Source organism: Phaseolus vulgaris, chromosome 2 (assembly GCF_000499845.2).
Source record: "Phaseolus vulgaris cultivar G19833 chromosome 2, P. vulgaris v2.0, whole genome shotgun sequence".
Classification (NCBI taxonomy): Eukaryota; Viridiplantae; Streptophyta; class Magnoliopsida; order Fabales; family Fabaceae; genus Phaseolus; species Phaseolus vulgaris.
In genome coordinates, this window is record NC_023758.2 from 41,886,697 (window position 1) to 41,912,652 (window position 25,956).

Consider the following 25,956-nt stretch of genomic DNA (forward strand, 5'->3'; position numbering starts at 1 on the left):
TTGGCTGGTATTCGGGTTTTATTATATTTACAAGTTTATAAATTTGGGAAAAAACACATTTTATTAAATTTATAAAAGAATTACACATTTTACACCGGTTATGACCATAACTAGTGTAATATGGGGGCTCAATTCACTAAAAAATGTGCTTCAGAGTTACACGTTACACCGATTATTACCTTAATTGGTGTAATATGTGGCCTCATTCATAACTTAAAGTTGACCCTATATTATACCGGTTGACTCGAGTAACCGGTATAATATGGGGCTACATATAACACCAGTGGCTTAACAAGTGTTATATGTAATTCACATTTTACAACGTCCACATCTACATTGATGGCAGGACCGACGTAAAATGTCTCATAACCGGTGTAAAATGTCATTTATGCACTAGTGATAATTCATGTCACTTCTAAGTAGAGATGTAAACAAGTGAGGTCAAATCAAGCTATGAAACGTTAAACTTGACTTTGATTTTAAATATTAAACTTGAGCTTAATTTATTTAACTCATTTATAATTTAAATAAAATTTTAAAAATTTTATCAATTTAAAAAAAAATTATCAATTAACATCTAATACATATTTTTAATATTAATCTAATAGTGAAAAACATGCACTAACAATAGTTAAAAAAACTTAACTTTGAAATAAATATAGTAACATTTTAATAAAACATAACATATAACACCTTTTAATAAATACACACGAACTACATATGAGCCTTTAAAGTCAAAATTTTAAATTTTAGTCTTGATTTATTTAAATAATTAAAGTTAATCGAATTTTAAGATTGTTTAGTTAACTTAATAAAAGAGATTGAAAAAGTAATTAACAAGTTGAATTCAAGTAATTCACACATAGTTTGCCTAATTTACATTCATGTTTCTAACATTATCAATGTACTCATTGTTGCTAATGTTGTTGTCATTATTAATAATATCACGCCACCACATATCATTTATTTATTCATGTTATGTTCAATATTAAACATTAGTTATGATCGAGGGTTGCCCCATTTTTATTTAGTTTTTATATTCATATTATCATATCTTAACCCACGAAATAGATTCAAAATTAAAATACACCAATAGTTGTGAAAAAAAAAGAAGAAAACTTAAGGATGCATTGAATTTAAATAGCAGAGTAAATCTGGTATATAATGTATTATATTTTATTAGGCTTTTTTGGTAGTTGTTTTTTATTTTTAAATAATAATTAAAATCTCTCATTGGATATTATTTGTTAGTATGCTTATTAGAGAGCGTGTTAGACCATTTGTCCTAATTAGTTAAATGAGCTTCAAAAGTCACATATTCATATTGTTATTCAAATTCAAATACAACAAATTGGTGTTTACGAATATTATTTTCTTTGAATTGTGTTTGTTTGTTTTTTTTTTTTTTTTAATAAACAAAGAATTGAGTTTCTAATGACAACATAAGATAAATGACCTATCTATAGTAACAATTGTTTTTAGAACGAAATTAGGTAAAGTCCTAAACTATTTATCAGAGACAATAGATCGTCTAACGAACCAATAAAGTACAACAATTTTATATTAGTTTGCCCAAACTTACAAACTATGTACAATTATATTATTAAAATATTTCACTAATTAAATATTAATTATAAGTAAACACATAAATTAATCCTGATTAGCCCATTTTAGTCTGTCGTTGAAATTAAGATCTCAAGAAAATGTAAAAAAAATAAAATCTTAAAGAACTTTAGAAAGTGAATAATACAAAGGTTTTAGCTTTCTCATAAAACTTAAATATTTAAGTAGAATATGTAAGCTTGTTATTTTCATGGGTGTCTTCTTCTCTCGAGACACGATTCTTTTTATATAGTCTTCATGATTTTAATTTTTGCTTTGTATGGATTTCAAGTAATTATTTAATATTATAATATTGGCTAATGTCTTAAAATAAGTGTTGCATGACTTTATTATTGTTTGTACAAAGAAGAAATTGGAATGTTGCATTTCCATAGATGTTCCAAAGCTCATCATAAAAACAATTTGAATATATAAAATAAGGGGTAATATGATTGAATCCATTTAACTATTTTACTTCTTAACTCAATATGAATGTGGGAAAACATTGTATTTTTATGTGTAAATTATGTTTGAAGACTTAGTCATTATATGCAAATTAAACGCATAAACTTGATAAACTTCTGTTTTAATTATAAAACTTCTAGGATTACAACTGATTACGTAGATTATGTTTACATGTTAAATAAAGTGATTTTGATGATTTTCAAATCTGTCATGAAGAATATGTTGTTGTGTGTGTCTAGTTAGGTAGATTTTGAGTTGCTAATTTGCATCTAGTTACGATCCAAGTTCATATGATTTGAATTATCTTTTGAAAGTTTTGTTTTTTAAATATGTGGTAAATTTAGTTAGTTGATTTGTATTTTAAATTAGTTGAAATAACTTTTATTTAAGTTTGATGACTACAACAAATTTTTTAACATTTATTTATCGTATCAACCGATTGAAAAACACTTTAGATTTTTAAAAGAATTTAAAAATGTTTTGTTTCCTTTTGTCTTTTTTAAGTAAAATTAATTAATTATTTTAATAAATAAATTGATTTTTTTATGTTGTGCTTTCAACATAAAATGAAATTTTTTTATGTTGTGATTTCAAAAAAAAAATGAAAACAATAAATTTGTTTTAAGAATTAATTAAGAAATTTTAACAAAGAATCTTGTTATGATTCTCAAACTGTTTTTTAAATAATCAAACTAATTTAACCATCTTTTAACTCTATATAAAAATAGTTTTCTCGTCATTTTAAAAACAACTAAAGAGATTACATAATACATTTTTTCAAGACAACAAATAAATCAGCTTTAGAATCATTCTTAAAATCTTGGATCATTGATACGGTGTGAAGTAGGATTCATAGGTTATATTTTCTTTTGTTCTTCATTTGTGTAAAATCCAGGTGCACTATAAATTCATTCTTTTATATTGTTATGTGTTGTAAACAATTTCATATAGTGTTTTTGAGATCTATGTTTTTGTTGAGAGTGTTGTTTGTTATTGAAGGGTTTAAGATCAGGTAGCTTAATAGGTAGCTTAACAGGTAGTATAGAAAGTAGTAGGTATCAAGTAGGTAGTTGGTAACAAGTAGCAGTTAATAAATAACATGTAACAAGTAGCAGGTAACAGGAAACATGTAACACGTAGCAAATATAATGGAGTAGGCAGTAGAAGGTAGCAGATAATAGGTACCAGGTAACATGTAATAAGTAATAGGTAGCAGGTAGCAGGTAACTGGTAGTAGGTAGAGGTAACAGATAATAGGTAACTGGTAAATAGTAATTGATAACAGGTAGTAGGTAGTAGGCAACAAGTAGTAGGTAACAGGTAACAATTAACAGGTAGCAACTAGGTAGCAGATAACCGGTAGCAGGTAGCAGGTAGTAGGTAGCAGGTAACTGGTAACTAATAACTGATAACAGGTAGTAGGTAATAGGTAATAGGTAACTGATAACATGTAGCAGGTAATAAGTAAAATGTAGCAGGTAGCAGGTAACAGGTAGGTAGCAGGTAGCATGTAGCAAGTAGGAGGTAGTAGCAGGTAACTAGTAACTGATAACAGGTAGTAGGTAGTAGGTAATAGGTAATAGAAAACTGATAACAGGTAGTAGGTAATAGGTAATAGAAAACTGATAACAGGTAATAGGTAGCAGGTAAAGGGTAGTAGGTAAAATGTAGCAGGTAGCAGGTAACAAGTAGTAGGTAAAATGTAGCATGTAGCAGGTAACAAGTAGTAGGTAGCAGGCAGCAGGTAACAGGTAACAAATAGCAGGTAACAGGTAGTAGATAGCAGGTAGCAGGTAACAGGTACAAGGTAGCATATAGTAGGTAGCAGCAAGGTTGTCAAACTCGCGAGTCTACGTAGACTCGTGGGAGCTCTGTAGACTCGACTCGTAGACTCGTAAGAGTCTACTTTTATATTAAAAAAAAAATTAATAGTTTCCTAGAGATTTTTACTTGTATTAGAAGATGCAGTTTTATTAACCTCACTTGAATTTATCCCCTCCCTCCCACACATTCCTTAAAAAATATACTGCTGCTTTAAATTCAATTTTTGCCAAAAAAATAAATGTGCAGCAAGCCCAATTAAAAAAAAAACACAATTAAAAAAACAGCCTTCATTCTGCAGCAGCCCAATAAAAAAGCACAAAACCCTAATCCCTTCCCTAACCTAATTTCACACCACCTATCTCTAACCTAAGCAGCAACCTGCGACCACCGCGACGCCACCACCTGCAACCCGCGACCACCGCGACGCCACCACTGCAACCCGCGACACCGCAACGCAACCACCTTTAACCCGCGACCACCGCACGCTCCGCTCGATCTACCGCCGCACTCCATAGAAGAACTCGACAAACGACACCGTTTTGGGGGTTTAAAAAAGACCCAGTTGGACTCGCCAACTCGGACCAGAGTCGCGAGTCCACTGCGATTTCACCGAGTTTGCGCCGAGTCCACCGAGTTTACTCAAAAAACGAGTTTACTACCGAGTTAACTCGGTAAGGCAAAGTGGGCACGTAAACTCGGACGAGTCAACGAGTTGACTCGCGAGTTTGATAACCATGGGTAGCAGGTGACAGGTAACAGGTAGCAGGTAAAAAGTAAAAGGTAACAAGTATAAGGTAAAAGGTAGCAGGTAGTAGCAAGTGACAGGTAACTGCTAGCAGGTAACAGGTATAAGGTAGTAGGTAGTAGCAGGTGACAGGTAACTGCTAGCAGATAACAGGTATAAGGTAGCAGGTAGTAGCAAGTGACAGGTAACTGCTAGCAGGTAACAGGTAACATATAGGAGGTAACAGGTAGAAGGTAACAGGTAGCACATATAAAGTAACAGGTAACAGGTAGCAGGTAGTAGGTAGGAGGTAACAGGTAGCAGGTAACAGGTAGAAGGTAACAGGTAGCACATATAAGGTAACAGGTAACAGGTAGCAGGTAGTAGGTAGTAGGTAACAGGTAGCAGGTAAAAGGTAACAAGTATAAGGTAGTAGGTAGCAGGTAAAAGGTAGCAGGTAGCAGGTAAAAGGTAAAAAGTAGCAGGTATAAGGTAGCAGGTGACAGGTAACTACTAGCAGGTAATAAGTAACTGATAACAGGTAGCAGGTAATAAGTAACTGATAACAGGTAGCAGGTAATAGGTAACTGATAACAGGTAACAGGTAGTAGGTAAAATGTAGCAGGTAACAGGTAACAGGTAGGTAGCAGGTAACATGTAATAGGTAGTAGATAGCAGGTAGCAGATAGTAGGTAATAGGTATAAGGTAGCAGGTGACAGGTAACAGGTAAAAGGTAGAAGGTAACAGGTAAAAGGTAGCAGGTAAAAGGTAAAAGGTAGCAAGTATAAGGTAAAAGGTAGCAGGTAGTAGCAGGTGACAGGTAACTGCTAACATGTAGGAGGTAACAGGTAGAAGGTAACAGGTAACACGTATAAGGTAACAGGTAACAGGTAGTAGGTAGGAGGTAACAGGTAGCAGGTAAAAGGTAACAAGTATAAGGTAGCAGGTAGAAGGTAAAAGGTAGCAGGTAACAGGTACTAGGTAAAAGGTAAAAAGTAGCAGGTATAAGGTACTAGGTAAAAGGTAAAAAGTAGCAGGTATAAGGTAACAGGTAGTAGCAGGTGACAGGTAATTGCTAGCAGGTAATAAGTAACCTATAACAGGTAACATGTAATAGGTAACTGATAACAGGTAACAGGTAACAGGTAGCAGGTAACAAGTAGTAGGTAAAATGTAGCAGGTAACAGGTAGTAGGTAAAATGTAGCAGGTAACAGGTAGTAGGTAAAATGTAGCAGGTAACAGGTAACATATAGGAGGTAACAGGTAGAAGGTAACAAGTAGCACATATAAGGTAACAAGTAACAGGTAGCAGGTAGTAGGTAGGAGGTAACAGGTAGCAGGTAAAAGGTAACAAGTATAAGGTAGTAGGTAGCAGGTAGCAAGTACTAGGTAAAAGGTAAAAAGTAGCAGGTATAAGGTAGCAGGTGACAGGTAACTACTAGCAGGTAATAGGTAACTGATAACAGGTAGCAGGTAATAGGTAACTGATAACAGGTAGCAGGTAATAGGTAACTGATAACAGGTAGCAGGTAACATGTAAAATGTAACAGGTAACATGTAACATGTAACAGGTAGTAGATAGCAGGTAACAGGTAGCAGGTAGCAAGTAACAGGTATAAGGTAGCAGATAGTAGGTAGCAGGTGACAGGTAACAGGTAGCAGGTAACAGATAGCAGGTAACAAGTAAAAGGTAGCAGGTAAAAGGTAGCAAGTATAAGGTAAAAGGTAGCAGGTAGTAGCAGGTGACGGGTAACTGCTAGCAGGTAACAGGTAACATGTAGGAGGTAACAGGTAACAGGTAGCAGGTAGTAGGTAGCAGGTAACAAGTAGCAGATAGCAGGTAAAAGGTAGCAGGTACTAGGTAAAAGGTAAAAAGTAGCAGGTAAAAGGTAGCAGGTAGTAGCAGGTGACAGGTAACTGCTAGCAGGTAATAGGTAACTGATAACAGGTAGCAGGTAATAGGTAACTGATAACAGGTAGCAGGTAACAAGTAGTAGGTAATAGGTAAAAGGTAGCAGGTAGCAGGTAGTAGGTAATAGGTAACTAATAACAGGTAGCATATAACAGGTAGTAGGTAGTAGGTAATAGGTAAAAGGTAGCAGGTAACAGGTAGCAGATAGTAGGTAGCAGGTAGCAGGTAGCAGGTAGCAGGTAACAGGTAGCAGGTAACAAGTAGCAGGTAAAAGGTAACAGGTGTTAGTAGGTGACATGTAACTGCTAGCAGGTAACAGGTAGCAGGTAAGAGGTAACATGTAGCATGTAGCAGGTATAAGGTAGCATGTAACAAGTAGGTAACAAGTAACATGCAGGTAAAAGGTAGCAGGTAGCAGGTAGTAGGTAAAAGGTAGCAGGTAACAGGTAGTAAGTAGCAGGTAACATGTAGCAGGTAAAAGGTAACAGGTATAAAGTAGCAGGTAGCAGGTAAAAGGTAAAAGGTAGCATGTATTAGGTAGCAGGTAGTAGCAGATAACAGGTAATTGTTAGCAGGTAACAGGTAACAGGTAGGAGGTAACAGGTAAAAGGTAGCAGATAGCAGGTAACATGTAGAAGGTAACATGTAAAAGGTAGCATGTAGCAGGTAAAAGGTAATAGGTATAAGGTAGCAGGTAGTAGCAGGTGACAGGTAACTGTTAGCAGGTAACAGGTAACATGTAGGAGGTAACAGGTAAAAGGTAATAGGTAGCAGGTAGCAGGTAAAAGGTAGCAGGTAGTAGTAGGTGAGAGGTAACTGCTAGCAGATAACAGGTAGCAGGTAGTAGGTAACATGTAGCAGGTAGCAGATGACAGGTAACTGCTAATAGGTGACTAGTAACAGGTAACCGGTAACAGGTAGCAGGTAGCAGGTAGGAGGTAACTGATAGCAGGTAATAGCAGGTGACAGGTAACTGGTAGCAGGTAACAAGTAACAGGTAGCAGGTAATAGGTAACTGATAATAGGTAGCAGGTAACAGGTAGCAGGTAATAGGTAATGGGTAATTCATAACAAATAGCAGGTAACAGATAGCAGGTAATAGGTAAAAGCTAAGAGGTAACAGGTAAGAGGTAACAGGTAGCAGGTAAAAGGTAACAGGTATAAGGTAGCAGGTAAAAGGTAGTAGGTACCAGGTAAAAGGTAAAAAGTAGCAGGTATAAGGTAGCAGATAGCAGGTAAAAGGTAGCAGGTAATAACAGGTGGCAGGTAACTAGTAGCAGGTAACAAGTAACAGGTAGCAGGTAGGAGGTAAAAGGTAACATGTAGCATGTAAAAGGTAGCATGTATAAGGTAACAAGTAATAGGTAGGTAACAGGTAACAAGTAGGTAAAAGGTAGCAAGTAGCATGTAATAGATAAAAGGTAGCAGGTAGCAGGTAACAGGTAGCAGGTAGTTGCAGATGACAGGTAAAAGGTAGTAGGTACCAGGTAAAAGGTAAAAAGTAGCAGGTAAAAGGTAGCAGGTAGCAGGTAAAAGGTAAAAGGTAAAAGGTAGCAGGTAGCAGGTAAAAGGTAGCAGGTAATAGCAGGTGACAGGTAACTAGTAGCAGGTAACAAGTAACAGGTAGCAGGTAGGAGGTAAAAGGTAACATGTAGCAGGTAAAAGGTAGCATGTATAAGGTAACAAGTAATAGGTAGGTAACGGGTAACAAGTAGGTAACATGTAGGTAAAAGGTAGAAGGTAGCATGTAATAGATAAAAGGGAGCAGGTAGCAGGTAGTAGGTAGCAGGTAAAATGTAGCATGTATAAGGTAGCAGGTAGTAGCAGATGACAGGTAACTGCAAGCAGGTAACAGGTAGCAGGTAGCAGGTATCAAGTAAAAGGTAGCAGGTAGTCGTAGGTGAGACGTAACTGCTAGCAGGTAGCAGGTAGCAGGTAACAAGTAACAGGTAGCAGGTGACAGGTAACAGGTAACATGTAGCAGGTAAAAGATAGCAGGTAGCATGTAGCATGTAATAGGTAATAGGTAACTAATAACAGGTAGTAGATAATAGGTAATAGGTAATATGTAAAAGGTAGCAGGTAACAGGTATGTAACAGGTAGCAAATAGCAGGTAGTAGGTAGCAGGTAGCAGGTAACAGGTAGCAGGTAACAGGTAGCAGGTAGCAGATATTAGTGGGTGACATGTAACTGCTAGCAGGTAACAGGTAACAAGTAGCAAGTAGGAGGTAACAGGTAGCATGTAGCAAGTATAAGGTAACATGTAACAGGTAGGTAACAAGTAACATGCAGGTAAAAGGTAGCAGGTAGTAGGTAAAAGGTAGCAGGTAACAGGTAGTAGGTAGCAGGTAACATGTAGCAGGTAGCAGGTAAAAGGTAAAAGGTAGCATGTATAAGGTAGTAGGTAGTAGCAGATGACAAGTAACTGTTAGCAGGTAGTAGCAGATGACAGGTAACTGTTAGCAGGTAACAGGTAACAGGTAACAGGTAAAAGGTAGCAGGTAACAGGTAACATGTGGAAGGCAACATGTAAAAGGTAGCATGTAGCAGGTAAAAGGTAATAAGTATAAGGTAGCAGGTAGTAGGAGGTGACAGGTAACTGCTAGCAGGTAACAAGTAACATGTAGGAGGTAACAGGTAAAAGGTAATAGGTATTAGGTAGCAGGTAAAAGGTAACAGGTATAAGGTAGCAGGTAATAGTAGGTGAAAGGTAACTGCTAGCAAGTAATAGGTAGCAGGTAGTAGGTAACATGTACCAGGTAGCAGATGACAGGTAACTGCTAATAGGTGACTAGTAACAGATAACCGGTAACAGGTAGCAGGTAGGAGGTAACTGATAGTAGGTAAAAGATAGCAGGTAGTAGCAGGTGACAGGTAACTGGTAGCAGGTAACAAGTAACAGGTAGCAGGTAATAGGTAACTGATAATAGGTAGCAGGTAATAGGTAAAAGGTAACATGTAATGGGTAATTGATAACAGATAGCAGGTAACAGATAGTAGGTAATAGGAAAAAGGTAAGAGGTAACAGGTAACAGGTAAAAGGTAGCAGGTAAAAGGTAGTAGGTACCAGGTAAAAGGTAAAAGGTAGCAGGTATAAGGTAGCAGGTAGCAGGTATAAGGTAGCAGGTAGCAGGTAAAAGGTAAAAGGTAAAAAGTAACAGGTAAAAGGTAGCAGGTAATAGCAGGTGACAGGTAACTAGTAGCGGGTAACAAGTAACAGGTAGCACGTAGCAGGTAGGAGGTAACAGGTAACATGTATCAGGTAAAAGGTAGCATGTATAAGGTAACAAGTAATAGGTAGGTAACAGGTAACAAGTAGGTAACATGTAGGTAAAAGGTAGCAAGTAGCATGTAATAGATAAAAGGTAGCAGGTAGCAGGTAGCAGGTAAAAGGTCAAATGTAGCATGTATAAGGTAGCAGGTAGTAGCAGATGACAGGTAACTTCTAGCAGGTAGGAGGTAACAGATAAAAGGTAGCAGGTTGCAGGTATCAACTAAAAGGTAGCAGGTAGTCGTAGGTGAGAGATAACTGCTAGCAGGTAACAGGTAGCAGGTAGCAGGTAGGAGGTAACAGGTAAGAGGAAACAGGTAACAGGTAGTAGGTAGCAGGTAGCAGGTAAAAGGTAAAAGGTAGCATGTATAAGGTAGCAGGTAGTAGCAGATGACAGGTAACTGTTAGCAGGTAACAGGTAACAGGTAGGAGGTAACAGGTAAAAGGTAGCAGGTAGCAGGTAACATGTAGAAGGTAACATGTAAAAGGTAGCATGTAGCAGGTAAAAGGTAATAAGTATAAGGTAGCAGGTAGTAGGAGGTGACAGGTAACTGCTAGCAGGTAACAGGTAACATGTTGGAGGTAACAGGTAAAAGGTAATAGGTAGTAGGTAGCAGGTAAAAGGTAATAGGTATAAGGTAGCAGGTAATAGTAGGTGAGAGGTAACTGCTAGCAGGTAATGGGTAGCAGGTAGTAGGTAACATGTAGCAGGTAGCAGATGACAGGTAACTGCTAATAGGTGACTAGTAACAGATAACCGGTAACAGGTAGCAGGTAGCAGGTAGGAGGTAACTGATAGCAGGTAAAAGATAGCAGGTAGTAGCAGGTGACAGGTAACTGGTAGCAGGTAACAAGTAACAGGTAGCAGGTAATAGGTAACTGATAATAGATAGGAGGTAATAGGTAAAAGGTAACATGTAATGGGTAATTGATAACAGATAGCAGATAACAGATAGTAAGTAATAGGTAAAAGGTAAGAGGTAACAGGTAGCAGGTAAAAGGTAATAGGTATAAGGTAGCAGGTAAAAGGTAGTAGGAACCAGGTAAAAGGTAAAAAGTACCAGGTAAAAGGTAGCAGGTATAAGATAGCAGGTAGCAGGTAAAAGGTGTTGTAAAACGAAGCTCCGGTATTGCAAATAAAAACAGGGCATGCGAGAAAACCCTAAAATCAAACGTATTGAGTTTTTTGTTGCGATATCCAAAACTGAAATGTTACCGTTGCAAGTGCACGTTCTGCTTCACCTGGTCTTTCGGAATCGTTGCTGCAGTGGAGAAGTCGTTCCGCCCCTGCTTTGCTGGTTTTTCGGAGGTTGAAGAAGTGGTGCCGTTGGAACCTGAAATCGCGCCACCAATGGCTGCTGGAACGTGGGTTGTGTTCGTTTGGGCTACTACCTTTTTCCCTATATAAGCAAGGGTTTCCCTCATTCAGATATCGCATCTCTCCCACACACCTCTTCATCTTCTTCCTCCGAACCATCTTCTCCTTTCCCCCCATTTCCATTTTTCACTTTCTCTCTCCTCTTTATTTTAATATTATAATATTTCTGGGTTCTATTTGATATTACTCTTTTAAAGAGAAACTTGTTAGTTCTGATCCTCGGAAATTACCGGGAAGTTCCTTTTGTATCCTGGGGGACTTGCGGAATACACTGCGGATAAGTCCTTACGGACAATGATTACTCACGCCTCGGGAAACTTTTTTGTTCGTTTTAAAGCCTAATTTACTACAATCGTAAGGACTTATGGCTGAAAATCCGAACAACAACGACAACACTGCTCCGGAAACATCAAATGTTGTTTCCGCAACGCAAACCATTTTTGCGAAACCTTTTCCAGACGTCTCCAAAATTGAAGTCTTCACCGGTCAGAACTTCCGACGTTGGCAAGAACGCGTGTCCACCCTATTGGACATGTACGAAGTTGCTCATGCACTTACAACTGCCAAACCCGACTCAACCACGGCTGCGAAACAAGTTGACGACTGGATCCATGCGAATAAGGTATGCCGTCACACTTTACTCAGTGTGTTATCTAACGATCTGTTCGATGTTTATGCTTCTTATAAGAATGCGAAAGATATTTGGGATTCTCTTATCCTCAAATATACTGCCGAAGACATCGTCAGACAAAGGTTCGTAATTGCAAAATACTACCGCTGGGAGATGATCGAAGGCAAAGACATCAAAATCCAAATAAACGAATATCACAAGCTGATTGAAGATATCAAAACTGAAAGCATAAAATTGCCAGATGAATTCGTGTCCGAACTCTTGATCGAAAAGCTTTTGCAGTCTTGGACGGATTACAAACAACAGCTGAAGCACAGACAGAAACAAATGTCTCTATCAGATTTGATCACCCACATCATCATTGAAGACACAAACAGAAAGGAGTGCGCTGCTGCAAAGGCCAAAGCTTTGTCTGCCAAAGCAAACGTGATAGAAGACAAACCAGCTCCAAAAAGGTACGAGAAAAAATTTGATCACAAAAAGAAACCTAATAACAAATTCTCTCGTCCCAGTGGAACTAACCCCACTTTCAAGAAAAAAGGTAATTGCTTTGTATGTGGAAAGCCAGGCCATCATGCACCTCAGTGCAGACATAGGGCTAAAAACGACTATCCTCCTAAGGCAAATCTAGCCGAAGGGGAAGATACTATTGTGGCAGTCGTTTCACAAGTAAACCTTGTGACAAATGTGAGCAAATGGGTGGTAGACTCTAGGGCTACCAGACACATTTGTGCAAACAGAAATGTGTTCACCTCCTACACAAGTGTGGGGGGTGGAGAAGAACAAGTATATCTCGGTGACTCCAGGACAACTCTTGTCCTAGGAAAAGGAAAAGTTCTTCTGAAGCTCACATCTGGTAAAACTCTAGCTTTGAATGATGTGCTACATGTACCATCAATTAGAGTTAATTTGGTCTCTGTGGCATTACTAAGCAAAGTTGGGGTTAAAGTGTCATTTGAATCTGATAAGATTGTTATGACAAAAAACAATGTTTTTGTGGGAAAGGGATATTGTGATCAAGGCCTTTTTGTATTAAACATTTCTGAAATTATGAATGAATCTACATCTTCTGCTTATATTGTTGACTCATATGATATATGGCATGCTAGATTAGGACATGTGAATTCTTCGTATGTTATAAAATTGCAACGACTAGGATTAATCAACATGCATGACAAAGAAAGTAGTAAATGTGATGTATGCGTAGAATCTAAAATAACGAAGAAAACATGTCACTCTGTAGAACGTCAAACTGAAATTCTTGGTTTAATTCATACCGACCTTGTTGATTTAAAACAAACCATGTCTAGAGGTGGTAAAAATTATTTTGTAACCTTTATAGATGATTTTTCTAGATACACCAAAGTGTATTTAATTAAACATAAGGATGAAGCTTTTGACATGTTTTTAACTTACAAAGCGGAAGTAGAAAATCAACTTAATAAGAAAATTAAGAGAATTAGATCAGATAGAGGTGGTGAATATGTTTTATTTAATGACTATTGTGTAAAAGAAGGTATTATTCATGAAGTAACCCCACCATATTCACCTGAGTCTAATGGAGTAGCTGAAAGGAAAAATAGGACTCTTAAAGAAATGATGAATGCCATGCTTATTAGTTCTAATGCTCCTGATAATTTATGGGGTGAATCTCTGCTTACTGCGTGTTTTTTACAAAATAGGATACCACATAGGAAAACTGGTAAAACACCCTATGAGTTGTGGAAAGGTTATCAACCTAATTTGAAATACCTAAGAGTGTGGGGGAGTTTAGCTAAAGTGATGTTACCTGATCCTAAGAAAAGGAAAATAGGCTCTAAAACATCTGATTGTATGTTCTTAGGATATGCAGAACATAGTGCTGCCTATAGGTTTCTAGTTCTTAATAGTGATATAATTGAACGCAACACTATAGTAGAGACAAAAAACGCTGAGTTCTTTGAACACATCTTTCCTCTAAAGAGTAGTGGTACATCTGAACAACCTATAGATAGGGTTAGTGATACCTTGAGTGAGGATGTTAGAAGAAGTAAAAGACAGAGGAAGGAAACATCTTTTGGAGATGACTTTTATACTTATCTAGTTGAGAATGATCCAATAAGTTTTGTAGAAGCTACTAGTGCTCCTGATGCTAAACATTGGGATAAGGCCATTAAAATTGAGCTTGATTCAATAAAGAAAAATAATACGTGGACCTTAGTAGATCTGCCTAAAGGAGCAAAACCCATTGGTTGTAAGTGGATCTTTAAGAAGAAGTATCATCCTGATGGATCCATAGAGAAATATAAGGCAAGATTAGTTGCTAAAGGGTTTACTCAAAAACATAACATAGATTACTTTGATACTTTTGCACCTGTTACTAGGATTTCCTCTATTCGTGAATTGCTAGCCTTAGCATCTATCCATAAGTTAGTAATTCACCAAATGGATGTTAAAACAGCTTTTCTGAATGGTGAATTAGAAGAGGAAATTTATATGACTCAACCTGAAGGTTGTGTAGTCCTAGGTCAAAAGGAAAAAGTATGCAAACTTTTAAAATCTTTGTATGGTTTGAAACAAGCACCAAAACAATGGCATGAAAAACTTGATAATGTTTTACTTTGTGAAGGTTTTTCTACCAATGATGCTGATAAATGTGTGTATTCTAGATCTGAGAATGGTGAATATGTCATTATATGTTTGTATGTGGATGACATGCTAATTTTTGGTACATGAAATGATATAGTTTTTAAAACAAAATTGTTTCTTGGATCTAAGTTTGAGATGAAAGACATGGGTGAAGCAAGTGTGATTCTAGGAGTTAAAATCATAAGGAAGGGAGATAGTATATTACTATCCCAAGAAAAATACACTGAGAAACTTCTAAAGAAGTTTGGTTACTATGACTTTAAGTCAGTGAGTACCCCTTATGATGCTAACTCTAAATTAAAGAAGAATAGAGGAGAATCTATTTCTCAAACTCAGTATGCCCAGATAATTGAGAGCTTATTGCATTTAATGAGCTTTTCTAGACCAGATATTGCTTATGCAGTAGGTAGATTAAGTAGATACACTCAATGTCCTAGTCAGGATCATTGGGAAGCACTTGCGAGACTCATGAAATACTTGAGAGGTACAATGGATTATGCCATTGAATATAGTGGATTTCCCGCTGTGCTAGAAGGGTACAGTGATGCTAACTGGATCTCTGATTCAGATGAGACAAAATCCACTAGTGGTTATGTATTTACACTTGGGGGTGGTGCAGTTACATGGAGATCAGCCAGACAAACTATTATTGCAAGATCAACAATGGAATATGAGTTTGTTGCTCTAGAAATGGCTGGTAGTGAAGCTGAGTGGTTGAAAAATTTCTTAGCAAACATTCCTTTAGGAATGAAACCAACCCCATCTGTATCAATGCATTGTGATTGCCAATTGGCGATAGCTATAGCTAAAAATAAGAGCTATAATGGAAAGAATAGACATATACAATTAAGACACAATTTGGTGAAACAACTGTTAAAGAGTGGAACGATTTCTATTGACTATGTCAAGTCATAACGGAATTTGGCAGATCCTCTGACAAAACCCCTAGGGAGAAAAATGATTTTAGAAACATCGAGGGGAATGGGACTTAAGCCACTTGCAAACAAACAAGAGATGGAAACCCAACCTTTGTGATTGGAGATCCCATGAATAAGGTTCATATGGGTAAAAACAAGTCACTTGTTAGTTCTGCTAGCACTAATATTGATTTTAAATCAATTTTGTCCATTCCTATGGTGTGTGTGAAAGTGCTAGATACTACATTATCGAGAGGATAAACTTTGTGGTTAAAAAATTCAGAGGTAAAAGAGTTTTAACGATTTACAAAGTTCTAATGATTTTCATATCCCTTATGGGTGGTGTATGATTTGTAGCATACACTTGATGAAATCACTTATATGAGTGTCAAGTGGGGCCGCTTGCATGAGATATTGGCAAGATCTCTAGAGCACTCATGAATACCGGGCACGCGCATGGCCTAGTAGCGCAACACAGCGATAACAGCAAGTAATGTGGGGGTGTATTGTGATTGATAAACCTCTAACACATACTAAGTGTCTTGGTTCATATAGCTTGCTATACCAACTACACTATGTGTTACGTTCATTAATCTAAGACTGGTTCATATAGCTTGCTATACCAGATCTGATGCATTACATCTTAGATGAACCCAGAATATTCCTTTTGTTTCAATATCTCTATGTTTTATCTTTTTCAATATGTGGGGGATTGTTGTAAAACGAACCTCCGGTATTGCAAATAAAAACAGGGCATGCGAGAAAACCCTAAAATCAAACGCATTGAGTTTTTTGTTGCGAAATCCAAAACTGAAATGTTACCGTTGCAAGTGCACGTTTTGCTTCACCTGGTCTTTCGGAATCGTTGCTGCAGTGGAGAAGTCGTTCCGCCCCTGCTTTGCTGGTTTTTCGGAGGTTGAAGAAGTGGTGCCGTTGGAACCTGAAATCGCGCCACCAATGGCTGCTGGAACGTGGGTTGTGTTCGTTTGGGCTGCTACCTTTTTCCCTATATAAGCAAGGGTTTCCCTCATTCAGATATCGCATCTCTCCCACACACCTCTTCATCTTCTTCCTCCGAACCATCTTCTCCTTTCCCCCCATTTCCATTTTTCACTTTCTCTCTCCTCTTTATTTTAATATTATAATATTTATGGGTTCTATTTGATATTACTCTTTTAAAGAGAAACTTGCTAGTTCTGATCCTCGGAAATTACCGGGAAGTTCCTGTTGTATCCTGGGGGACTTGCGGAATACACCGCGGATAAGTCCTTACGGACAGTGATTACTCACGCCTCGGGAAACTTTTTTGTTCGTTTTAAAGCCTAGTAACAGATAACCAGTAACAGGTAGCTGATGACTTTTTACGGCAAGTGCACCGCGTTTGTCAGAAGTAATAATTGTCCCTAAGGACGGATATCGATCCCACAAGGAACAGTGAATTATCAAGTACAATAATCGCTAAATATAGAACAAAACAATTAAAAGTATATTGAAAGTGGTTGTGTTGGCGATGATCAATAAGAAAACAGACAAAGAATTAATTGTTTCAATTGGAAAAATAGGGATTAGGTTTCATCTCTCTCCCTCTCATGTATTTTGATTAGCATGTCAATATTAAGTTCTTTAATTGAAATTGATGCCCGTATAAAAATCATTTATATCGATTCCTCGCATATAAAATCCTTAAGAATGTTCCCTAACTATCGATCCCTCGCATAATTATAAGAACAACTTAGAACGAAGCTCAGACATTAATAGCAATTAACATTTCAAGTCTATTCCTAGCACTCAAATATGTTAAGTATTGTTGTTTAGGTCCGAACTCTAAAAATACCTCCCGGTCAGATTTAAGATTCTCAATTTGTCACGGAGAATTAAAAGTAAAACAACAATACCAATAATCAATCAAGAACTGAATATTAATATATAAAATATCACCTCAATACATAAGAGTTTGAGCAGATTACTCCCAATCCCAAAGGGTAGAATTAGCCACGCATACTTCTATCACCTTCCATTCTCCCAATTGGGTTACAATTCACTCTATGGTGTTTTACTCTCAATCTGGCACACTAAGGTTGAGCCTCTAGCCCTCCATTTATCCCAGTTTTCTAGGGTTAGGTTGTTTCCTATGTCGCGCTAATGGGCTAAATGATAAAACATAAAAAAGGCCCAATCTTTCTTTACATCTTTTTCCATTCTGGGACCTTCTATCTTTATCTTTTTAGCTCAAATCATTCATCTTTAACCCAAATCTCCAATCTTCCTTAGAAATCTGCAATTAACACCAAATTTGGGAATAAAATACTCTTATTCAAATAAAGATCATAAAAAATGTAAAAAGGTATAAATTCATAAATTAGGGATTATTTTATATGTAAATTAGCAATAAATCCTCATAAGTGCCTATATTTTAATATGAAATATTACTGAAATTAGACACTTATCAGTAGCAGGTAGCAGGTAGGAGGTAACTGATAGCAGGTAAAAGATAGCAGGTAGTAGCAGGTGACAGGTAACTGGTAGCAGGTAACAAGTAACAGGTAGCAGGTAATAGGTAACTGATAATAGGTAGGAGGTAATAGGTAAAAGGTAACATGTAATGGGTAATTGATAACAGATAGCAGGTAACAGATAGTAGGTAATAGGTAAAAGGTAAGAGGTAACAGGTAGCAGGTAAAAGGTAACAGGTATAAGGTAGCAGGTAAAAGGTAGTAGGAACCAGGTAAAAGGTAGCAGGTATAAGGTAGCAGGTAGCAGGTAAAAGGTAAAAGGTAATAAATAACAGGTAAAAGGTAGCAGGTAATAGTAGGTGACAGGTAACTAGTAGCAGGTAACAAGTAACAGGTAGCAGGTAGCAGGTAACAGGTAACATGTAGCAGGTAAAATGTAGCATGTATAGGGTAACTAGTAATAGGTAGGTAACATGTAGGTAAAAGGTAGCAAGTAGCAGGTAATAGATTAAAGGTAGCAGGTAGCAAGTAGCAGGTAACAGGTAGCAGGTAAAAAGTAAAATGTAGCATGTATAAGGTAGCAGGTAGTAGCAGATGACAGGTAACTTCTAGCAGGTAACATGTAGCAGGTAAGAGGTAACAGGTAAAAGGTAGCAGGTTGCAGGTATCAAGTAAAAGGTAGCAGGTAATCGTAGGTGAGAGATAACTGCTAGCAGGTAACATGTAGTAGGTAGCAGGTAGGAGGTAGCAGGTAACAGGAAGCAGGTAACACGTAACATGTAGCAGGTAGCAGGTAACATGTAGCATGGAACAGGTAATAGGTAAGTAATAACAGGTAGCAGATAACAGGTAGTAGGTAATATGTAAAAGGTAGCAGGTAACAGGTAGGTAACATGTAGCAAATAGCAGGTAGCAGGTAGCAGGTAGCAGGTAGCAGGTAACGGGTAGCAGGTAGCAGGTAGCAGGTAACAGGTAGCAGGTAGCAGGTAACAGGTAGATGGTAGCAGGTAACAGGTAGCAGGTATTAGTAGGTGACATGTAATTGCTAGCAGGTAACAGGTAACAGGTAACAGGTAGGAGGTAGCAGGTAGCATGTAGCAGGTATAAGGTAACATGTAACACGTAGGTAACAAGTAACATGCAGGTAAAAGGTAGTTGGTAGCAGGTAGTAGGTAAAAGGTAGCAGGTAACAGGTAGTAGGTAGCAGGTAACAGGTAGTAGGTAGCAGGTAACATGTAGCAGGTAGCAGGTAACATGTAGCAGGTAGCAGGTAAAAGGTAGCATGTATAAGGTAGCAGGTAGTAGCAGATGACAGGTAACTGTTAGCAGGTAACAGGTAACATGTAAGAGGTAACAGGTAAAAGGTAGCAGGTAGCAGGTAACATGTAAAAGGTAGCATGTAGTAGGTAAAAGGTAATAGTATAAGGTAGCAGGTAGTAGGAGGTGACAGGTAACTGCTAGCAGGTAACAGGTAATATGTAGGAAGTAACAGGTAAAAGGTAATAGGTAGCAGGTATCAGGTAAAAGGTAATAGGTAGCAGGTAGCAGGTAAAAGGTAACAGGTATAAGGTAGCAGGTAGTAGTAGGTGAGAGGTAACTGCTAGCAGGTAATAGGTAGCAGGTAGCAGGTAGTAAGTAACATGTAGCAGGTAGCAGATGACAGGTAACTGCTAATAGGTGACTTTTTTTTTATCGGCAATGAAAAATAAATAAATGGGAACCACTTCAGGGGTGGTTCAACCCTTATACATAAAGAGCAAAACACCTTACCATACTCCTACCACGAAACACCTACCTGATTATCTAAGGAACAACCAGACTAACTATAGGAAAACATTAAATTATCATTCTCATACAATCCACTGGGTTCGAAACCCAATTAGAGTACCCGAAGGAAGCACAATGAGACTTTGCGTAAATCCACGACCAAACCTTTACCTGTACCAAGGCGAATACTTCGAGCGCATCTACCACCCCCCTATCAAAGGACACACCATTCCTGTGATTCCAAATACCACTCACAACTCCAACCCAAATTGCACCCCAAACGTCATTAACCGAATCTGAAGCCTGACTTAACCTGAACTGTAGAAAGTTTGCCAAAGGATCCTTATGAATAACGAAGGATACGCCTAGCCACTTAAAACAAAAACACCAAACACGCCAAGCGAAATCGCAAACGAAAAACAGATGACTGGACGACTCTTCCACCATCCCACACAGACAACACAAAGGATTCTCAATCACCACCCCGCGTCTTTCCAAATTTATCCTAGTAGCAACCTTATTCTCTATCACCCTCCAAGCTGTGAACAAAGCAGAAGGCAAGGCTTTGCACCTCCACAACTTACTGTAAACTGGAGGGACCTCCCCAACTGTATCCTTCCTAACTTGAACATAGGCTGAGTTAACCGTAAAAGTTTTGAACCCCCCAGCCTTCCAAATCCAACAATCTTCCTTCCCCAGTTCCAAACCCTAAACTGCTAATAGGTGACTAGTAACAGGTAACCGGTAACAGGTAGCAGGTAGCAGGTAGGAGGTAACTGATAGCAGGTAAAAGATAGCAGGTGACAGGTAACTGGTAGCAGGTAACAAGTAACAGGTACCAGGTAATAGGTAACTGATAATAGGTAGCAGGTAATAGGTAGCAGGTAATAGGTAAAAGGTAACAGGTAATGGGTAATTGATAACAGATAGCAGGTAACAGATAGCAGGTAATAGGTAAAAGGTAAGAGGTAATAGGTAAGAGGTAACAGGTAGCAGGTAAAAGGTAACAGGTATAAGGTAGCAGGTAAAAGGTAGTAGGTACCAGGTAAAAGGTAAAAAGTAGTAGGTAAAAGGTAGCAGGTAGCAGGTAAAAGGTAAAAAGTAACAGGTAAAAGGTAGCAGGTAATAGCAGGTGAGAGGTAACTAGTAGCAGGTAACAAGTAACAGGTAGCAGGTAACAGGTAACATGTAGCAGGCAAAAGGTAGCATGTATAAGGTAACAAGTAATAGGTAGGTAACAGGTAACAAGTAGGTAACATGTAGGTAAAAGGTTGCAAGTAGCAGGTAATAGATAAAAGGTAGCAGGTAGCAGGTAACCGGTAGCAGGTAAAAGGTAAAATGTAGCATGTATAAGGTAGCAGGTAATAGCAGATGACAGGTAACTGCTAGTAGGTAACAGGTAGCAGGTAGGAGGTAACAGGTAAAAGGTAGCAGGTAGCAGGTTGCAGGTTGCAGGTATCAAGTAAAAGGTAACAGGTAGTCGTAGGTGAGAGGTAACTACTAGCAGGTAACAGGTAGCAGGTAACAGGTAACATGTAGCAGGTAGCAGGTATAAGGTAGCAGGTAACATGTAGCATGTAACAGGTAATAGGTAACTAATAACAGGTAGCAGATAACAGGTAGTAGGTAATATATAAAAGGTAGCAGGTAACAGGTAGGTAACAGGTAACAAATAGCAGGTATCAAGTAGCAGGTAGCAGGTAGTAGGTAGAAGGTAGCAGGTAACAGGTAGCAGGTAGTAGGTAACAGGTAGCAGGTAAAAGGTAGCAGGTATTAGTAGGTGACATGTAACTCCTAGCAGGTAACAGGTAACAGGTAGCAGGTAGGAGGTAACAGGTAGCATGTAGCAGGTATAAGGTAACATGTAACAGGTAGGTAACAAGTAACATGCAGGTAAAAGGTAGCAGGTAGCAGGTAGCAGGTAGTAGGTAAAAGGTAGCAGGTAACAGGTAGTAGGTAACAGGTAACAGGTAGTAGGTAGCAGGTAAAAGGTAAAGGTAGCATGTATAAGGTAGCAGGTAGTAGCAGATGACAGGTAACTCTTAGCAGGTAACAGGTAACAGGTAAAAGGTAGCAGGTTGCAGGAAACATGTAGAAGGTAACATGTAAAAGGTAACATGTAGCAGGTAAAAGGTAAAAGGTAATAGGAATAAGGTAGCAGGTAGTAGGAGGTGACAGGTAACTGCTAGCAGGTAACAAGTAACATGTAGGAGGTAACAGGTAAATGGTAATAGGTAGCAGGTAGCAGGTAAAAGGTAACAGGTATAAGGTAGCAGGTAGTAGTAGGTGAGAGGTAACTGCTAGCAGGTAATAGGTAGCAGGTAGCAGGTAGTAGGTAACATGTAGCAGGTAGCAGATGACAGGTAACTGCTAATAGGTGACTAGTAACAGGTAACCGATAACAGGTAGCAGGTAGCAGGTAGCAGGTAACTGATAGCAGGTGACAGGTAACTGGTAGCAGGTAACAAGTAACAGGTACCAGGTAATAGGTAACGGATAATAGGTAGCAGGTAACAGGTAGCAGGTTATAGGTAAAAGGTAAGAGGTAATGGGTAATTGATAACAAATAGCAGGTAACAGATAACATGTAATAGGTAAAAGGTAAGAGGTAAGAGGTAAGAGGTAACAAGTAGCAGGTAAAAGGTAACAGGTATAAGGTAGCAGGTAAAAGGTAGTAGGTACCAGGTAAAAGGTAAAAAGTAGCAGGTAAAAGGTATAAGGTAGCAGGTAGCAGGTAAAAGGTAAAAGGTAAAAAATAACAGGTAAAAGGTAGCAGGTAATAGCAGGTGAGAGGTAACTAGTAACAGGTAACAAGTAACAGGTAGCAGGTAACAGGTAACATATAGCAGGTAAAAGGTAGCATGTATAAGGTAACAAGTAATAGGTAGGTAACAGGTAACAAGTAGGTAACATGTAGGTAAAAGGTAGCAAGTAGCAGGTAATAGATAAAAGGTAGCAGGTAGCAGGTAACCGGTAGCAGGTAAAAGGTAAAATGTAGCATGTATAAGGTAGCAGGTAGTAGCAAATGACAGGTAACTGCTAGCAGGTAACAGGTAGCAGGTAGGAGGTAACAGGTAGCATGTAGCATGTATAAGGTAACATGTAACAGGTAGGTAACAAGTAACATGCAGGTAAAAGGTAGCAAGTAGCAGGTAGTAGGTAAAAGGTATCAGGTAACAGGTAGTAGGTAGTAGGTAGCAGGTAACAGGTAGTAGATAGCAGGTAACATGTAGCAGGTAGCAGGTAAAAGGTAAAAGGTAGCATGTATAAGGTAGCAGGTAGTAGCAGATGACAGGTAACTGTTAGCAGGTAACAGGTAACAGGTAGGAGGTAGCAGGTAAAAGGTAGCAGGTAACATGTAGAAGGTAACATGTAAAAGGTAACATGTAGCAGGTAAAAGGTAAAAGGTAATAGGTATAAGGTAGCAGGTAGTAGGTGGCAGGTAACTGCTAACAGGTAACAGGTAGCATGTAGGAGGTAACAGGTAAATGGTAATAGGTAGCAGGTAGCAGGTAAAAGGTAACAGGTATAAGGTAGCAGGTAGTAGTAGGTGAGAGGTAACTGCTAGCAGGTAGCAGGTAGTAGGTAACATGTAGCAGGTAGCAGATGACAGGTAACTGCTAATAGGTGACTAGTAACAGGTAACCGGTAATAGGTAGCAGGTATCAGGTAGGAGGTAACTGATAGCAGGTAAAAGATAGCAGGTAGTAGCAGGTGACAGGTAACTGGTAGCAGGTAACAAGTACCAGGTAGCAGGTAATAGGTAACTGATAATAGGTAGCAGGTAACAGGTAGCAGGTAATAGGTAAAAGGTAACAGGTAATGGGTAATTGATAACAGATAGCAGGTAACAGATAGCAGGTAATAGGTAAAAGGTAAGAGGTAACAGGTAAGAGGTAACAGGTAGCAGGTAAAAGGTAACAGGTATAAGGTAGCAGGTAAATGGTACCAGGTACCAGGTAAAAGGTAAAAAGTAGCAGGTAAAAGGTAGCAGGTATAAGGTAGCAGGTATAAGGTAGCAGGTAGCAGGTAGCAGGTAAGAGGTAAAAGGTAAAAGGTAAAAGGTAAAAAGTAAAAGGTAAAAGGTAAAAGGTAACAGGTAAAAGGTAGCAGGTGACAGGTAACTAGTAGCAGGTAACAGGTAACAGGTAGCAGGTAACAGGTAGGAGGTAACATGTAACATGTAGCAGGTAAAAGGTAGCATGTATAAGGTAATAGGTAATAGGTAGGTAACAGGTAACAAGTAACAAGTAGGTAACAGGTAGGTAAAAGGTAGCAAGTAGCAGGTAATAGAAAAAGGTAGCAGGTAACAGGTAGTAGGTAGCAGGTAAAAGGTAAAATGTAGCATGTAAAAGGTAGCAGGTAGTAGCAGATGACAAGTAACTGCTAACAGGTAACAGGTAGCAGGTAGGAGGTAACAGGTAGCAGGTAGGAGGTAATAGGTAGCAAGTAGCAGGTAGCAGATATCAAGTAAAAGGTAGCATGTAGCAGGTAAAAGGTAAAAGGTAGCAGGTAGTAGCAGGTGACAGGTAAGTGCTAGCAGGTAACAGGTAACATGTATGAGGTAACATGTAGAAGGTAATAGGTAGCAGGTACAAGGTAGCGGTAGTTGTAGGTGAGAGGTAACTGCTAGCAGGTAACAGGTAACGGGTAGCAGGTATCAGGTAGCAGGTAACAGGTAGCCGGTGACAGGTAACAGGTAACATGTAGCAGGTAGTAGGTAACAGGTAGCAGGTAAAAGGTAGCAGGTATAAGGTAGCAGGTAGCATGTAGCATGTAACAGGTAGCATGTAGTAGGTAGCATGTAGCAAGTAGGAGGTAACAGGTAGCAAGTAGGAGGTAACATTTAGCAAGTATGAGGTAACAGGTAGCAAGTAGCAGGTAAAAGGTAGCATGTAGCAGGTACCAGGTAAAAGATAAAAGGTAGCAGGTAAAAAGTAGCAGGTACAAGGTAGCAGGTAGTAGCAGGTGACAGGTAATTGTTAGCAGGTAACAGGTAAAGGGTAGCAGGTATAAGGTGGTAGTAGGTGAGAGGTAACTGCTAGCAGGTAACAGGTAATAGGTAACAGGTAGCCGGTAGCCGATAGCAGGTAGTAGGTAGTAGGTAGCAGGTAGTAGGTGAGAGGTAACTGCTAGCAGGTGAGAGGTAACTGCTAGCAGGTGAGGGGTAACATGTAAGATGTAACAAGTAGTAGATAACAGGTAGTAGGTAATAAGTAGTAGGTAAGTGGTAAAGTGGTGATTAGAAAAAGAAGTATAACTTGAGATTTGAATGATATTTTTGGTTTTGAAACCTTGTGGGATATGAAATTTATGTATATATCATAGTATTTTTATATTTTAAACTTATCATAATGTGTAAAATTATTGAGTTGAGTATTGGAGTTAGTTTTTAAAATTATGGAAAATGAAGTCATGCATATTTTTTTTCCCTTCTATTTGGCATAGTTTTGCTCCATAAATAAAATTTCACTTAGTTTACTCTCAAATTGGAATCATCTCAATGAATTTCAATATCCTTAGTAGATTTTTCAAATTATACTTAATAGATTTAAATTCGTACAGTGAATTTAATTTAAAGCAATTAAATGATTTTATAAGTTAATTTCACTCAACAATATAATTTGTACCACAATCTTATATTTGTTTGAGAATATTGGGGAGATGTTTGAAAATAGGTTTATTGATAAATATATAATGTAAATAACTATAAAAATAGATATGAATATATACATGTATGAAATATATAAAATTAATATCACAAATCTAAAATGATATTTGAAACATCGTTTAAATATATATAGAAATGAAATTTGTAAAAGCCTAACTTCAGTGATTATTTAAATCACATATATAGAAATATAAGCATATTATTATTTTTAAGTATAAAAAGTTAAATAACAGACAAAATTATTTTTACTCAATATAATTGGCAAATTATTTTATCTTTTTATAGGTAAAAAATGTATTAATTGATCATTAGTATTTTAAAATTAATTATATTTGTTATTACCAAAACAAAAAAAAACGTAGTGTTTCAATAAAGGTCCTACCGAGATTTGAACTCGGGTTACTGGATTCAGAGTCCAATGTCCTAACCACTAGACCATAGGACCTTATTGTCTATTTTTATCTGCAAATAGTTAATACTTCAATTTGAATGAGTAATGTGAAAAAAATACCAAACCCAGTTAGACTTTGAATATATTGCTTAAATGTTTTAATCTATAAATTTACTTTTGTTTAATTGTAAACTTTATATTCATGTTAATTAAGATTATCTCGTATTTCCCTAAAATTTTATTTTCTATTTTATATGAACGGAGTTTGTATACACTTTCATAAATAAATAAATATATATATATATATATATATATTATT

At 37.8% G+C, this 25,956-nt stretch overlaps 1 non-coding gene across 1 annotated transcript; it reads right to left on the reverse strand.

Moving 5' to 3' along the window:
* Nucleotides 1-25,619: 25,619 nt before the first annotated feature.
* On the reverse strand, nucleotides 25,620-25,691 carry TRNAQ-CUG (transfer RNA glutamine (anticodon CUG)). The gene has a single exon. It is a non-coding gene; the product is annotated as a tRNA-Gln (tRNA).
* Between the last annotated feature and the right edge of the window lie 265 nt (nucleotides 25,692-25,956).